The 15,533-nt window shown below is 46.3% G+C and overlaps 1 protein-coding gene across 6 annotated transcripts in view; it reads left to right on the top strand.

Moving 5' to 3' along the window:
- Positions 1 to 15,533, top strand: part of LEF1 (lymphoid enhancer binding factor 1) — a 70,031-nt gene that overhangs the window by 24,824 nt on the left and 29,674 nt on the right. The gene's annotated exons all lie outside the window — the stretch shown is intronic.

Here is a 15,533-nt window from a genome sequence, read left to right as displayed (position 1 = left end):
TGTTTGAGTTTCATCTTTGTGTCCCTCATGCAGTGGTCCCCCTGCTGCAGCATCGCAAGAGGCGCCAGGCTGTGCCTGGTGTAGGCAGCGGGGCCAGTGGATGCCTGGCATGCGTGGCTGCAGGAGCTGCCACTGGTGTTTCAGAGGGCACAGAGCTGACTCTCCTCGATCTAAGCAAAATCCTGTGCCAGCTGGGTAATGGGGAGAGATTAATGACTGCCTTGGAAGCCAGTTTTCCAGCATACTGGCCAGAGGGCAAGCATCATGATAGTTGCAGCAGCTGGTTTGGAGAGGAGGGAAATGAGGGGAAGATAAAATTGCACACCCAGAATGCCAGGGTAGCCTGTGTCCATGCTTTGATGTCTTCTCCCTCCACACCCTCCTGTGGGTTAAAAATGAAACTAGACTGCATTTATAATGGGTGTGTGAATATCTGTATTTAGCTCCAGCGAGCAAGCTCCTGGACTGGATCCTTGTATGTGGAGAGATACAGCTCGGCCAAATGCAGGAATGGGTATTTTCTGTGCCCTCATTGTGGGGACAGACACACACGCATGCACACACACAAATCTTGTCTCATCAATTCAGGCATTGCAGCCTAACAAATTCTGACACACATGTACATGCTGGGTTATGAAACGGGATAAAGGGAGATTAAGCATTGTTTTATTCCTCCTTTATGGTCCTGAAGTGTGTAGGTCAGAGTGTGGGTTCCCCCTGCCCACTGTTGCCACTGCTTTGGGGTTAGGGCTGTGGGGAGACGGCCCTGTTCGAGTTCTGCCACAAGGACACAGGCACCATGCAGTGAGCAAATGTAGCTGCAGACTGGCCTTGAAATCTCTAAAATCGATTTGCACAACCAGAGAAGAGGGGGTGAGCATTCTCTCCATGATGCCCATCAGAGGGGACAGGAGCCATCCTCGCATCTTCAGGAAGGCTAGGGAGAAAGACAGGGTTCCCCCACAGTGGCAGGCGGGGTGCGCACGTGAAGGCAGGTAGAGGAATTCAGCTTCCCTCCTGTTACTGTGCAACACTTCTGCACGGTGCACTTTAATCAGCAGCCCTCCCCTCTTGGCCCCCGGGCCTCGAAATTCCACAAAACCCAATTAACAGAGATGAGAGAGCTCTAGCATGTATACATATGAAATTTCAGAAGGCTGAAAAAGAGACTCTTAATACCATAAAGCCTGCCCTAAAGTAAAATTTGCATCTGAAATCTACATAGTTAACCCCATGAGGAAGACCGCATAGCTGAGCACAACTTTTTTCCCCCCCAGAGGGGTCAGTTATCCAGGTCTGCTCGGTTTGGCATCAGCCTGCTTGCAGCGGAGGAGTGCTGCAAAGCGAGCCCCATGCCTCATGTACAACCTGCAGAGAGCACCAAGAAATTGTAGCTCCAACTCTGGAGACTGTACTGCAGTGGTCCAAACAAAGAAAAACAAACAATAACCCTAGCTTTGAGAAGATCTGTGAACTTCTCTAGGTAGGTGTCCAAAAGCAGGCTGGGTGGAGGTGGTGCTTGCATAGACACTTTAAAGGAAGTATTCAAGACTGATCTAATTATGACTTACAGATTCAGCACATTCAACCCAGGTGTTTCACGCTTTACTAACCTGGTACTACACTGGCTCATTTAAATTGCCCATCACGAACTGTCCTGAGAAAGTCACACACACACCCCCATTTAAAATAATTACAAACAAATAAAAACCCCTCAGCAAAGCCGCTTCTTTCTATATGGGTTCAGTGTTCATAAGGGAACAGGGGATAAAGCTTTATTCCCCTTCTGTGCTTTTATCTATCTCTTTTGGTATCTTGTTTGTGTAAGATACAAAATTTCTCCTCCTATTATCCTACTTACAGCTTAATCGTGTACTAATTGGAGACCTTACTTCTGTTGCTCTGGTCTTTTTTGAGTCTCTGTACATGCATCTTCTGTAAAAGCAGTACAATTCTCAATTAAGAGAAATGTAACAAGAGCTAAAAACTCTCATCTGAATGCTTTTACGTGAATCCCCTATTTGACAGCTATAGGCTCAGCTTTAAAGAGGTTGGCATCTGAGGAGGGTGGTGGTGGGCACTAGGCTGTGTTCTGGGAACACAGGTAAGTATTTCCCTGCAAAAACACGAGGCCTCAAAGCTGCTTTTTTTATTACCTCCGGATTCTGCAAAGGGCTGGTTATCTCACGCTGCGAGCCAGCATGATCAAAGCCCCAGGAAAGGTCAGGCATTCCTCCAGGAGTGACACTCGGCTGCCGGCAGCACTCCTCCAGCCCACAGCTCCCACAGCCCAGGCTGCTGCGCCGCGCTGAAATCCTTTATCTTGCTAACGAGTAAATGTACAGATTAGCTAGCCTGGACTTAGCTTGATGTTGAGAGCACGTAACACCTGGTCTGGGTTTTCTGAAGAGGAAAGGTGCTTTCTTTAAAAAATAAAAAAAAATTTAAAAAAAAAAAAAAAATTGTGGGGGAGGCAGCATTTCCTTCCTCTGACTTAGTGCAAGAGAGCTCCGTGCTGAGAAAAGCTGTACTCCATCTCTGTGCTACAGCAAAGGAGCTGCTTTCCTCATCTTCTCAGCTCCTAGTTTGGTGCAATTGACACAAATGGTGAGTTTTGAAATACTGGGCATATGAGAAATTACCCACAGTATCTTCCAGTGAGATGATTTTGTTTTCCCACTGTTTTGATAGACTGGCATTTAATTACTTATTTTGAACTGGTTATCCCCCACGAGCAGCTTCTGTGTGGACAGGGAGGTTTGGGGAGGGTGAGTGGAAGGAAGAGATGTTTGAGATGGGCAAATCCCGTCCCTACTTCCGCACATTAGGTGTACACATATTTTTGCGTCTGCGCTTGTTTGGTTGCATGAGAGGCTGCACCCGTGAAGTTGGGGTGATGAGGGTTCACCCTGTGGCTCGCAGGCCTGTCTCTGGCTGGGGGCTCACTGTCCTAAGCCTGGCTGATTGGCATGGTGTTTTTGCCAGTTTTGTCTTCAGGCACAGGCACCAAAACTTTACAAAAGGCAGGGGGGACTTCTGTCAGCAATTCACAGTGTGATAACATCTTGGCTGTGACCAAGTGAGATGGTGGAAGCATGTTAGCAGCTTGAAATTTGGGGTAGTTTTTATTTTTAAGTGAGGTTATGGTATCCTTATTCTAGGTATAAGTTAGGAGTAAGAATGACATAGACAAGCTTTCTCTCCATCAGCATGTGATACTACACAGAAAGGGCACTTACTGCCATGAAAGGGGAAAATTAATATTTTTTTAGAAAAGAACATTTGATTCCTTGTTTAAAGGTCCGAAATGGATGTCCCCGAATCTACCTCTCAGCTTGTTTCTTGAATAAAGGGGCAGTAAAAATTTACCCTGTCCACAAATAAACATGGCAAACTCTGCAACTGACTGTGGACATGCAGCCTCTTGAGCAAACTGAACATGTGTCTGTGTGTAGCATCCATGGGCCCTGCAGCAGGAGTGCATGTGTCTGCTGCCCAACATCCAGATGATCCTCAGATCCCAGAGCATCCAGCTAAAAAACCTGCTCCCTCTACAGGGGAGAGGGGAGGGTCTGGTCCTGACCTCTGAAATACCATGCTGGGGATGGGAAGGAGTCTGCTGGGAGCAGGGGAAAGAAAGGAGGAAGGAGAAGGGAAATAAATAGATAAATCATTTTCTCTAGTATGGGTTGCAGACCTTGACCACGCTCCTGGCTGGTGGGGGCAGCTGGAGGGAGCATCGCTGGCTGAGGTGCCAGCCCCAGTGCCAGCCCATGCTGAGTGCTGCAGCAGTTCCAGGTTTCACTGCCCCACTGCCGTGTGGCAGCATCTGTGCAGCCGGCAGGTCTCGTGTAGATCCCTCATGTGTCCACCCCAAAGAAGAAAGGGGTTAGCATTTCATTTGGGCATTTCTGACACTCCCAACCATCCACCCTGCCAGAGGTAGGAGAAGGGCTGGATGCTTCCCCAGGCTGTCCAGGCATGAGCTAATTTTTTTGCCTGATAAATTGTTTAGTGGTGTTTTGCGGAGTTCAACAACAGCTGTATTTCTCCCGAGCATGGTCCTTATTGCATGAAAAGTACTGAGGAGGGATGCAGTTATGATAAGAAATTGTCCACCTCTTCCTCTGCTAAGCTTCGGGGGGGAGTTAATTGCACAGGGGAGCACTAATTGCATGAAAAATCAAACTGTTGGTAATGGTAATGGGGCAACAGTGAACTTCGGAAGTGCCTCTTCAATGAAATTGAGCATAATTCTCATACACTGTTTGTTGAGTTTAGTAGGATTGAAATATAATTGCGGGGTGACCTGTTGCTACTAGCAGGGCTCTGTGTGCAGCCGTAAGCCCATCTGGAAGGGTGATTTATTGGAGACTTGGGCAATCTGGCAATTTAGGCTCTTTTTTTTTTTATGATGTTTAGACTTCTGCCTATGTTACAAAGCACAGCCCAGGGTTTTTATGAGGATGTAGGTGCCTGCTGCACCAGCCTGTGGGCTGGGTGTGGTTTTTGACTTTTAAGAGTGATTTTTAAATTTTAAAGGGCAGTTCTTGAATTTAAAAAAAAAAAAAAAATTAAAAAATTAGTAGCAGCAGGCAGAAATGTCCTCCATGGGATTTAAAAGGCATCACATGTGTTGTGCATACCAACAACTTTTTTCTAAGCCCTATGGCCAACTGGGGGAATGAGCTTAGTAGTAACAGACCACACTGTGTGGGTTGAGAAGGGGAAGCAGGTGAGCTCCATGTTTCTCCGTGTCTACCCCATCTCATGGGCTGCCAAAGCGTGGGCCATCGCAATCAGCTGAGAGCCTTCAGGTCAGCCCCCAGGATACTCATGGCAGGGGGGTTGGAACTAGATGATCTTTAGGTCATTTCCAACCCAAACTATTCTATAATTCTGTGATTCAGTGATTCTATGGCTGTGCGCCTGCATGGGTAAAGCCTGAAAACTGAATGAAGTTCCTGGTTTTGGGGGGCCCGAGGGTGTTGTGCAGTAAAATGAGACAGGCGCAGCCAGGGAGTACAGGCAGCTTCCCAGGGGTGGGTGCAGGGTGGTAGGGCGGGGGTGAGGATGAGTGGTGAATGGGCCTAGAGCAAAGCTGCAGGAGAGCCAATGCCATCGACACTGAGAAAGACCCATTTTGGGTGCTAAGGACTCCTGGGTCACGAGGGTGCGTTTTGGCAGGGATGAGCAGCCCTCAGAGGCTGATCTAGCTCCAAAGCTGATGTAGAACCGTCCCTTCAAGGGTCCTTCATTGGCTCCTTTCTTCGGCTAGAGGCAAGGCTTGCCATGAGGTTGCCATGTATGCTTTTTGGGGAAGGGGGAAAAAAGAGGCTTTCCTAAGCTACCTTGGGAGACAGCAGGCACGAACGTAGGGTGCTCCATCTTTTCTGAGAACCTCTTTTCCTTTCCTTTTTCTGCTTCTCTTGCAAACAGGCTGGCAACTTGCACAAGCCCATTATAATTACAGTAGTCCCCTGACCTAAGTCATCTCCCATCAGCAGCCCATGGCTGGGAGGCATCAGTCCCTTTTTTCCATCTTCTTTGGCAAATGAAACTAAAACTCACTGAAAATACAAAATAGTAAAGAAGCATTTGGATTATGCGTCAGCAGCTCAGCATCCAGCGGTGTTTTGCAGTAGGTTAATTGGTCCTGTTTACGCCAAGAGTCCATATGAAACAACATTGATGGTTTGGGCCCAAAATGGTGTTTGCAGCCCTGCTCCTTTGAGCCATTGCCTTGCTTGAGTCATTCTTTGCTCATCCTTAGCTGTGTGCTCTGATTTTTATATTTTTAGGTGCATGTAAATGTAATTTTAGGGCATGTTTTTGTGTCTTACTGACATGACGAACCCCCATGAGGCTAATGTATAAAATGAAGTTGGTAGCTTTTCAACACTTTTGTTTGTACTGAATTCATCTTGCACAATGTGGTAGAAATAATTCCTGTTGTGACCTTCTACTGGTGGTTCAAATAACCTGTCTAAGAGACATCCTGTTTCTGGAGGGCCCTATTGCTTTAATTCCTGTTAAAATTGGTTTTGCCTTCTGTGGAACAGTGCTGCAGAAATTAAGTACTTGCAAATGCGTTTTACCTCCAGATAAACGTTGCAGTTTGCATTTTCAATCCTAGTGAAGCTTTGGCAGACTGCTGCTTTTGGCCTAATCATTTGTACGTTTTTAGGGTTGGTTTTTTGTTTTTTTTTTTAGTTTAAAAATGAATATTTTATTTTAAGCCTTTGGACCATCTTGCCCACATCCAGTGATGGATGTCTAATGAGATGACTTTTTGCCTCTGCTAAATGGTTATATTGTTTGCATTGATGTATGCCAAGACTTAATGCATAAAATCTTTGGTCATTAGCAGATGCCATTAGCAGAAAAGTCCAAATCACTTAGAGTAGGGACTTAAGACTTTCATTAAAGCCTGAATTTGCATGTTATTGGATAAATTTGTTAATATGGTTTAGCTGGACTTATGGAAGTTACTTGAAAACTTTTTCCAGTGCGTATGCAGGGTCAGCGGAGCCTGGGAGCCTCAAATTTGGAGAAGATGGCCCCTCTGGTTCTTCCTTCATACCCTGTCATATGCTGAGTGATCCCTGCATCGATCCCACCCAGCCCTGCCTGCCCCCACCACCTTTAATGCCTCACACACAGCCCCAGCTGTCAGTGTTGGGCTTCAATCTAGGCGTGGGTCTGTTCCATTTTGGCCATGAAACTCCCCTCAAGTGGCTTAAACCCCAGCGGTGAGGGCTCCTTGCCGTTTTTTAGAAGGCAGACAAAGCAGGAGCACTTCCAAAAACATCAGTCACATTGAGTGGCGTGGCCAGCGCAGCTTGATCTGGTTTTTGCTAGAAGTAAGCAGTTGCTGCCTGGTCAACCTCTAAGTTGCAAATTCAGGCATGGTGAACAGGTTTTGGACACGTAAAGGTGGGTCAGGTGCTTGCACAGGCATCTGAGCCCTTGTCCTTCTATGAGACAGAGCTAAGATGTCTTCTCGATGCATATCATGCTCTCACATTTTCTTAACCAAGAAAATTTCTATTTGGTACATCTTAAAAATTGATGCTCAAAGAGAGTTTGACCCATCTCTCAGTCTTTGGTCTGATGGTCTTTGTTATGGCATGTGGTGTTGAATAGGCTGTAACATAGACATTATGTAAACACATTTAAGAGAGGTCCTATTTCAAGCACTTTTGATCCACTGTGTGTGCAATACCAAAAGACATCTTCCTGTCACCAGGGTGCAGGATGGGTTTTTTCCTCAGTTCCCTCCAGAAGCCTGGGTTGGTATCCTGTGGGATGTGAGGAGGCCGATGAGGAAAAGTCATCCCATCCTGTGACGCATGTTGTCTGGCAGAACAGGAACGCTGGGCTTCAGAGGCTGCTGTCAGACCACTGGTCTCACACAAAACTTGTATGCTTATGTAGCATTTCACTTGCCTGAGCAGTTTTCATGCTTGATTTCAGTGGGTGCTCCTGCCCATGGCAGGGAGGTTGGAACTAGAGGATCTTAAGGTCCTTTCCAATCCAAACTGTTCTATGATTCTGTCTTTTCCAACCCTAACCATTCCATGATTCCATGAAGTGCATCCCTTTGCCTAGGAGAGGCATGGTTAGCTCACAGTTCTGAGTACCCCGGAGAAGATGCCAAAGTTGTTCTGAGCAGGGATCCTGATAACCTCGAGGCAAGCAAAACAAGCTTGTGTCTTTGTCTTAACTCAGCAGACAGCTCTGCTGACAGAAACCAGAGCAGCTCTGTCCCCAGGGAAGAACTGAAGGCAGCATAAGAGGTGACACTGGGATGGGCTCCAGCAGCTTTCCCCCATCCAAAACCCCTGGGGCTCCCTGGCACTAACATCCCTGCTGATCCTGCCCTGGCAAGCGGCCAGGCTGTGGGCATCGATTCCTCTGATGTCCTGTGGGCTTTCTCTGCTGGTTTAGGACAACAGTCCTTATCGTCAAAACAATTAATAAGCCAGACCTGTGACTCAGAGGCTCGAGTTTGGGCTTGTTAAAACATTGCGGTGCCTCTGTTCCCCTTGGCCAAGAGAAAACAGAAAGGGCTGTGGGCTGGTCAGGAAGCAATGGGGGAAAATGCCTTTTTGGCTCGCAGGACCAGCTTCTGTCTCATGCAAGGATGCATGAGGCAGAAGCAGGGATGCTGTGCAAGGTAGAGGATGGGGCCTGTCTCCATCCAGAGTATTTCCAGTGCCAGTGGTCCCATTGACCAGGTTTTGGGAGTGCTTAGTGACCGCTGGGGTCGCGTGTGCAATTTGATGTGGCAGGTTGACACTTGTGTGTGGGCTTCTTGGTGCACGTATTTACATCAGGGAAAAGATGAATTAACTGTTCAGGATAAGCAAAGTTGAAAGGACCATCATGGGGGAACAAGAGCTTAAAATGAGCATCGTCTGGCAAATTGCAGATATTTATTGGCAACTAATTGCCGTCAGAGAGGACCCGCTGCCGAGTTTGGAGAAGGAAATCAAACATTGCAAGTATTTTAACAGGGAAAGCTTTCCCTGTGAGCACGTGGCTTTGCTGGGGACTTACTGTCATATCAGCCAATCTAAAACTAATGGGCTGTGCAAAACTAAGTATAATCTGTGTATATGTGAACTTGCAGTACATAAATAGAAATGGGCTTGTCCTCCCCCGATCAGAGCCTTGCAAGACCTGCCTGGCTCCCTGCATGGTTCACCAGCACTCCAGGTCTCCCAACAGCCTTCCTGCGCAGGCAAGAACAAACAAATTAAGAAGACACGGGAGAGAAGAAAATTGAGATAGCAGGGGATTTCTAATCAAGCTATTTTAATACTGGGTGTGCTTTAATCACTTACTTAATGGCAGTGCTTAATGAACACTTGAAATAAAGTGTGTTTCTGTCAGAGGTTCAACACCTGTGTTTTTAAAGTTGTCTTGAGGGAACTCAAATGCTTATTACAACTTTTCAGCAAAACCCCATCACAGTTGTGCTATATTAATTTCCAAGACTGAAGGGATGGGGAGAAAGTTGGTAAAAGAATGCAGACAAGCCGTTAGCATGGTGGTTTCTCACTAACATTGCAATTAGCCTGAATCCGCTTACTGATTGTAATCTAAGACAGATGCTTATTCCAGGCTTTATCAAATAGCATTTACTCTTTTCTTTACAATGCTCTCCTGGCTGTTGTACTGAAGTTTTTAGTGCACGTGACCCTTCGGGCTCCGGGCAGAATGGTTTGCTCTGACTCCTTTTGCCTATCCTTGTACACTGCCGGTGTTTCCAGCAGTGACACCCCCTTTGGTGCTGATGTATGTGCTTGCGGACCGTGTCACAGCACCACAATCATGAAGCTGCCTTTTCCATGCATTGCAGCCACAGCCACCTGCTGCTGGGCTTCCCAAAAAGGAAGGCGGTCTGGGTAGCTGGAAACGGGGCACAAACTTTTTCTGCTCCCAAATAACCATGAGAAGCTCTAGCAAGGACCCTGGGTACCTCCTTCACCTGCTGATGCACTGGCAGCTTCTTCTCTCTGTCCCTTGGGGGTCTCCTGAGATGCTGCGGCTCTGCGGTCGCCTGATACAATGTGTCCTGGGGTACGGGGCAAGCTTTCAATGACTGACTTTAAGTACCTTTCTTGCTGTCCCCTTCCCTGGCTCCCAGCACTAGATACAACTCAGTTACATGGCAAAGCGCTGAAGTACGTTACGTGAGGAAAAAGGGGACCGGAAGGATTTTTTTTCTGACCTTGGCAAGCCATCCCTTCATCCCCTGAAATGTTGATTTCGATTCTAGTTTTGTTCTGAACAAGTATTATCAGTTTTAAAGCTGTAAAGCTTCACATTGGTGTGAATACACCATTTCGCTTTGCTTTCTTACTATGGTGAGTCCCTAGGGTGTCACCCTGCTGACTGTAAGCACAAAAGGTCAGTGAGATAAATGGCCTCCCATTTCCGAGTTGTGAAGCAGGGTGAAAAGACTGCGCCTTTTTTATTTGGCTTTAATAAATCACAATATTCCTAAGTCCCTGTTTCCTGTGAGCAGGGTGTTCCTGTGGGTGTGCTTTCCCATCCCTGCTACTTTTAGCTTCAGGTGAGGCTAAGAGGCTACAAATCCACCACCCCCATACCTTCTATGTCATTTTCCCAACTGTACTGTCTTAAGGATAGGAGAAGGTTTTAAAAATTAAGCATAAATGATCTCTGACGTCAGGAGCTAGAAGGAACTTGGCTTTGGATATAAAACTATTTGCTCTAAAAAAATGGTTTGGGGACGGGGGGTAAACTGAGCTCTTTATATATCAAGCTTGCTGCATGTCTGCAAAGTTGCCTATGGAAAGAGATTGTACGATAGCTCCCAGGGAGGTGGCAAATTATAATTGCAATTATTGCTAGTGTTGATGAGCTTGTTTCATCTCTTGGTAACTAGTTCTGTCCAAAAAACCTTACTGGTATTTCCTCTTCTACCTCCTGTGCTAAAGCTTGTCCATGATGAATCTGGACAAGGGCCTGGTTTTGACATTGCTCCAAAACTACATTCTTCTTGGTCTTGCATTTTTATTGCAACAGCTGGTCAGCAAAGGGATAACTGCAGAGTTAGTTTAGCCATTAAAATGCTATCGCTATTTTGAGAGGACAACTAAAACTGCTGTCTTCTGGGTTTGCTAAAAACTGTCTGCCTAAGGATGATTTCGGGGCTCTAGAAACTAGAAGTTAAATAGGCTAAAAAAGGGATGGATTTTTCTTGTTTCTTCAGGTCAAGTTATCCTCATCCTCCAACAAGTTATTGGTCCTTTTATTTTGAGGTACTGCTACAGCAATAATGGGATGGTTTGGGGTTGCTTTGGGGCTTTTTGGAGGAGCTCTGTGTTTTTGTGTTTTCCCCCTTAATTTAACATTTGCTGTCAAAAACTCAAAGCCATATTATTTCACAATGACCCCCTCTTTCAGGAACAAAAGGGAATGCATGCATTTCTCCATCCTTAAGTTTTGTCTTTTTTTTTTTTTTATTGGCTTATTTTAGTCTGAATTGAGAAGACCATCTGCTGGTGCCTGTACCCAATGCACAACTTGTTGACAGGAGAGGAAAAATAGACAGGCTGGGGCCTTTTTTGGCTTCCTAGAAGCAGCTTTTTGTTTCAAGAGGAAAAACAAGACAAAGCACCCAGCACCTCTTTGGGTGTTGACCCAGGGATGCTTGGGTCTTGTGTGCACAGGTTCACTTGCTCGCGGTTCTCTGCGAACCTCCTTTGTAGATGCGTGTCCTTTGAAGGGTTGTTAATTTAATATCTTTGTCTGTGCAGCAGCTGGAACAAATGGTCCCCCCAGCTCCAGCAGGAGCTCCCAGCCGCCCGCCTCGCCTGGCGCTGACCTACAGGAATTTTTGCTATGGCTGTCTCAGGCTTTTTATAGTTTTTGCAGACTTGTTGCATATAGGATACCTTACAGGTGCAGGCCTTCACTGGAGTGTTAGCTAGTGTTTGGAGCGGGGCTTGAGTTCTGTGTTTTTCTTTAGAAGTATTTAAAAATGAGAGAAAACTCCCTGGATTCAGACCAAATCCGATATGCAGGGTTTCACCATCAAATCACCAGAGATTAAACTGTCTCAATGCATACTCCTCGGGTGAGAGCCCAGGCGCATGTTTTAAATGGTGAGTAGCTCTGTGAATCCAGGTACAGCATTCCCATGCAGAGCACTTCAGGGGTTTCCCAGCTGCATGGCAGCAGCTGTGCCAATGCCATGGCTGGGGGATTTCTTCCCCCCATCCTTGCCCTGCCCCAAGTGTCTGAGTACAGTTCAAGCTTTACCATTTGCAAACCATCGCTGCTGTTTGCAAGGGAAACATTTGATCTTGTACCAACTTGGGCGATTGTTCCTGCCTTGCTTTTAGACAGCAATACAGTTAAAGTGGTGTCCACTGCATGGTGAAGCACCTGCTGGGGTAATGCCTACTGCTGGGTCAGGGTCCTCTTCCCTGTGAGCTCTTACCCTTTGCTCACCGTTGTTTTATTAGGGATATGGGGTTTTTTTCAGGTCAGTCATAAAACCAAATAGCAGCTTCATCCTACCATTGACTGGCCAAATAATTTGGCTTTTGCTGTTTCCAGTACACGTATATTCTCCCAGCCCTGCCTGTTTGCCCTATTGGTATCCCTGCTGAGGCCTGTCCCCTGCCTGCACTGCCTTGCCTTCATCTGAGCACGTGCTAGGGAGAAATAAAAGATACCGACTGTGAAGGCCAAGCTGATGAGCAAATGCCCAAGCAGAAGTGCCCCTGGAGGGCTGGGGAGAGGTCCCTTGAGTGCAAGGCCAGTTCCCAAAGGATTTGTCCCTGCGCATAGCGGGGGGTTGGAACTTTCCAACCCTAACCATTCTATGATTCTGTGCTGCCATAGGTGGTGCAGCAAGACTGTGCAGTGGGACTGGAGCCCTCATGGGCCAACGGCCTCTGAGAAGGAGGCCACCAAGGTTTGGTCACTTATGAGCAAGCGTCCCCTTGAGCTGGCTTCTGTAGAACATAGTTGGGTATCTGCAGGCCAACAGGCATGGGTGATGCCTTTGCCATTAACCTTTAATGTCATAACAGGCTATGACACACATGTGACAAGGTGTCTTAAAGCATAACAAAAGGTCTTCAGGTTTGTAACCTGCCAGTCCTCACTCTTAGTTATTTACGTTTTCCAAAGTACAGCTCTTGAGCTAGGCTGTATGTGCAATTTCCTTTACTTTCCAGGTCGTGTGAAGAAGCTTATGCCCAGAGTTTAATGAATGCGACTAAACTGATGTGGTGTGGTAGTAGCCCACATATGCTGCATCGAGGCTGTTTTAGGAACTGTTTCAACAAACATCCAACTTCTTCAGATTGTCTTGGATATGAGAATTGCATCCTCATCTGCTTTACTGTATTTCTAGAAGTTGCGTAGGTACCAATGTGCACCAAAATACTAGGTTTCAGTAGGTGGGTATAATTTCTGTTATATTGAAGAACCTCATGTAGGACAATGGGTGATTATGTGATTGTCTCATTGAAGGCATGTGGACTGATTGGGTTTTGCAGGAGAAGATTTTAAGGTTGTGTTGAGTTAAAAAGGTGCTTGGTGAACCGTGCCTATATTAGATGTAAATGTCACCAGTGTGCTGGGGAGAGCTGTGGTGGTTGCTGGCTTGGTTAGCAGGTGCTGAGCGAAGCGTGGGGCACTGAGTTCCCTCTGCATGGAGATCACATTGACCCAGATTGGTGGTCCCTGGGTTCAAGTCTCTGGCAGTTGCTCAAGAGTTTCTGCAGGTGTAGGCACTATCTTCAGATGATTAGAGGAAACATAGAGTAGGAATGGCATGTTTGTGGGGGGAGGAGGAAGCCTATGGGCAAAGATGCTGGGCTGCAATAGGAGTCTAATCAGCACTGCCTTGTACCTCAGCGAGAGGTAGGATTTTGGCTGTGTCGCGCAGCCCTGAAAAGCCTTTGGGGCAGTAATGCCCACTGTGAGCAGTAGGCAGTGGAAGGGGCTTTGGCATTGTCCCCAGTCCAGATACCCCCAGGGTGAAGGGTACAGGCCAGCACCATGGAACTGAATGGGGTGCGTGGGGCCAATCTGTTCCTGCCCTGATCCTGGCCTGGGGGGTGGGAGGGCAGCAAGAGGGGCATCCAGGTCTGCATACGAGATCTTGGTCTCCCGCCCTGAACCCTTTCTGGGAGGAGGGCACAGATAACCCACCTGGGTTGATGTGTCGGGCAGGTGCCATAGCAGAACTGATTTAGTCTGTAGGGCATTTGCAAAATATGTCCTCAGGCCTTTCTCATACTGGTTTCATTTTGCATGTGTTGCCTTGTGTTTTCTCCCTGTCAATCCCTGTGGTCATCTTGGTGGGACCACAGGGAAGGGGGAGGCTCAGCCTGTGCCCGTGTCTGGAGACACACCTGGGTGCCCAGCAGAATTTAGCTGCCAGAGCTCCATAGGTCCTCCCAAAGTGGTGTGGGACAGGTGGGCTGGAGAGATTATTAGAATTATTGTTGTAATTGATGTTGTTGTTATTATTATTACTATTAATATTATTTATTGTTACTATTTTTTCCCTCCGTTTCTGGCTCTGCAGACCCCCAAATGCTCTTAATGGAGATATGGCCCGTTTATATGTTAATTTTAAGCCTGCTGACAAGCGGTTTGCTTTTCTCCTGACTTCTCATGGTTCCTCCGCCCGTTGAAAGCCGCTGCCGTGGGCTTAGGGGATAAGGTGCTGAGAATTAGAAAAGAAAATAAAATCTCCAGGATGCTGGCGAGCGAGGGGGTATGGGGATTGGCTTGCTCAAAGTACAAATGGATGATTTCTGAAAGCAAGTAACCCTAATACCAGGGGCGTGCATGACAATTACATCCAGTATAATACAGAATGTTAATTACTAAATTCCGAGAAATTAATGCTGATTAGCAGCTGTGTGTGTGTGACCTAAATACATCTATTGCTTGATCTTTATTCATAATATATAGTTTATTGTTGATAAAGTGGTTGCTGAATGGTGGGCTGGCCCTCAAGCCTCGTAGCAAAAGACTAAGGCCTGATTTGTAAATCGTATGAAATTTGTTGGCATCTGTTTTTTGTTGAATTTATAGAGACAGGGAAGATGAATAGCAATCTGAGCTATCCCCTTTACAACTCAACTCACTGATATTATTGAGAATTCATATTGCTTTTATTATTTGGTCACAAAAATGGACCTAATGCTTGTTGGCTTTAAAACACCTACTAGCACCGCTTTCTCTCTCCATCTTGCAAAATATAAGACAAGGCCGAAGCTTAAATTAAAATCCTCAGGTTCTTATCTCTTTCCCACAGGAAAGCAAATCTGTGTTGAAAACCGTAAAATTAAGAGGAGAGCAAGGATAGCATAATTTAGCAAAAATTCATGGCACCAGATTCTGAGCTATATGACTGGAGGGATAGGTCAGACAGTAAGAAGATACTGCCTGCTAATGCAAGTTCCTTAAGGTGGTGCTCTGGAAACAAGGCAAGCAAAAAATGCTACACTGGTTCCCATTTGCTCCCTTTCCTCTACTCCTACCAGCCTTAACAATAAATTGAGTTGTCCATTTAATAACCCTTCTGCTTCCAGAAGTCCAGAGAAATCCTGGGTTGTTACTTAGGGAGTATTGTCCTAACATCTGTTGGTGCTGGGATTTCAGTAGTGAATGCAAAGAAAATGAATTTCATTGAGCTCTTAATATTTTTCTTCATTCCTTATATTTGACAGGCTGTCCTTGCTGAATTATATCCGCGTTTCTGTATGAAGGACAGCTTTTTTTTGCCCTCCCCCCCCCCCCCGCTTTTATTTAGATTTTAATTAACACCTTTTTGTGCCATAATTAATTTTACTGGGGTAGGTTAGACTGCTGGGGTACAAATGAGAGTGCCTGTTACACGCTGGTACCATTGCTATGGCTTGTCCCACCATGGGAAGAACAACTTGTGTTTCAAGCAGTGTTAATACAGCAGCATTTTGTGGGGACAAACAAGTACTGTTGTCTTGCAGCCTTGATCAAAGAGT

Source organism: Strigops habroptila, chromosome 7, assembly GCF_004027225.2.
Source record: "Strigops habroptila isolate Jane chromosome 7, bStrHab1.2.pri, whole genome shotgun sequence".
NCBI classification, from domain to species: Eukaryota; Metazoa; Chordata; class Aves; order Psittaciformes; family Psittacidae; genus Strigops; species Strigops habroptila.
The sequence above is the reverse complement of the archived record's forward strand: the minus strand, read 5'-3'. Positions and strand labels throughout refer to the sequence as shown.